Consider the following 1,714-nt stretch of genomic DNA (forward strand, 5'->3'; position numbering starts at 1 on the left):
GTTACCGCGACTTTACAGATACGTTTTTTCACCACGAGGGCCGCATCCGCGCACTGTTGATATGACGTTCAAGCAATGTTTCTCTTACGAAGCAACAATATTTCAGCAATGTACAGGTAACTGAGTTACATGTATCTAATATACATGCAACAATAACTAGGTGAAAATAATAGAAGTTAACTTTTTCCTAGAGAGACGATTGTTGACTGCATGATTTAGCAGTTGTTTAGCAGTTGAAACCTCGTCCGCATAAACTCCTGAAAAGTATAATCCGGCATTTTAGACCTGTATATTCATAAATTTGATCCCTACACTGACCAACACACACAATTAAGGCAGTCCGGCAAAATAACAAACTAAGAAATAGCAGAATTTTAAAGCAAGGAACATGCAGCTAGCGTAAATAACAGACTCTTTAATTAAAATGAAAGGACATGCGCTTTTTATTTTACCATTAACAATCGAGCCGAATACTCATTCTGTTAAAGCCTTGAATTTCGCAAGTACGCTGTTTCAGACAATGTCTTCGTTTTCCTCCTCCGGGGCTCGCTTGTTCTTCTGCGCCTTGAAGAGTCAATTTGATGACATACTTGACAGCCATGAACCCAGTAGCACGTAGGGTTGTTACTGCGACGCTTAATTCTGTGAAATGAACAAAAGCTGTAGTTTAGGAGAAGTTGCAAAGTTGTTACAGCATAGACAATGTCTCACCTCTCAGAACACCAGGACTTTTGGAATACAATATGGCCTCATTGATTTTCTTGTACTGGCAGTTCAATTGAGATTTGACAACCATTCCTGGGAAACAAAGAAAAGGGCATTGCTGTAACACATAGGGTGCTCAAAAGCTCACCTGCACTTTGGATGACGTTTGCTGCCAGATGAGCTAGCTTATTCCCGTGTCAATTTTGTGGTGCTGGTAAATCTTAAGGCATTTCTGAAAACAAAACAGAGTCAGAAGGGGTGCAGAAAACTGAAGTGAAGCAAATTTTAGCTAATGGAGAAAACCTTACCTTTAGGAAGGAATACAGCAAAACAGGCCGCTTCACTTTCCATTTTGTCTTGCTTGTTTTTAACTTTTTCTATTGCCTGTGTGGACACGCACATCGTATGAGTGGATTTAGCTCAAGCATCCCTGGAAAACAGAAAAGGATAAAAATACTTAATTATATAAAATACCTTACAGAAATTTCTTTACAGGTCAATTCAGTAATTAACTGAAAAGTCATCAGACAGCGTGCAAGAGAATTTGCAATGAACAAGAGAAGCCCGCAATGAACAAAAATGAGAAAATAGGCAGTTGTCAAGAATGGAAACATCACACAACTAGACAAAATTACGTACAACAGCGTATTTTCTTGGCTGCCTTATTTTACCTTTTGCTCTCGAAAAATGTGCTTAAAACTGGCTTTGAGCTGCTTTTTTTTGCGTATGCCATTTTCTTTATAATTATGAGCATCCGACGTAGACCAGCTTTTCACATGGAAAGTTCGTGAATGCAACAAAGACGTCAGGCGTTGTTTTACATCGTAAGACAGTTAGCATAACCAGGTGATAACATATGGCTTAACTTCAAAGCTAATTGTGCTCTGGAACAGCATGCCGCTGAAACTCGCGTGAAATTAAACATAACAAAGTTAAATTTATGAGCTATATTTTTCGCGCGCGACAGCATCTGTGGCGAGAAGTAAATTAAAAGCCAATCGTACGTATC

The 1,714-nt window shown here is 39.0% G+C and overlaps 1 long non-coding RNA gene across 1 annotated transcript; it reads right to left on the reverse strand.

Moving 5' to 3' along the window:
- Positions 1-537: 537 nt before the first annotated feature.
- On the reverse strand, positions 538-1,137 carry LOC144157622 (uncharacterized). The gene is made up of 4 exons (XR_013319803.1): positions 1,014-1,137; positions 854-937; positions 712-798; positions 538-642 (listed from the first exon to the last, which is right to left on the reverse strand). It is a non-coding gene; the product is annotated as an uncharacterized LOC144157622 (long non-coding RNA).
- Positions 1,138-1,714: the final 577 nt, after the last annotated feature.

The sequence above is a fragment of the Haemaphysalis longicornis genome, unplaced genomic scaffold (assembly GCF_048455015.1).
Source record: "Haemaphysalis longicornis isolate Haplotype H1 unplaced genomic scaffold, Haemaphysalis longicornis Haplotype H1 scaffold_10, whole genome shotgun sequence".
NCBI lineage: Eukaryota > Metazoa > Arthropoda > Arachnida > Ixodida > Ixodidae > Haemaphysalis > Haemaphysalis longicornis.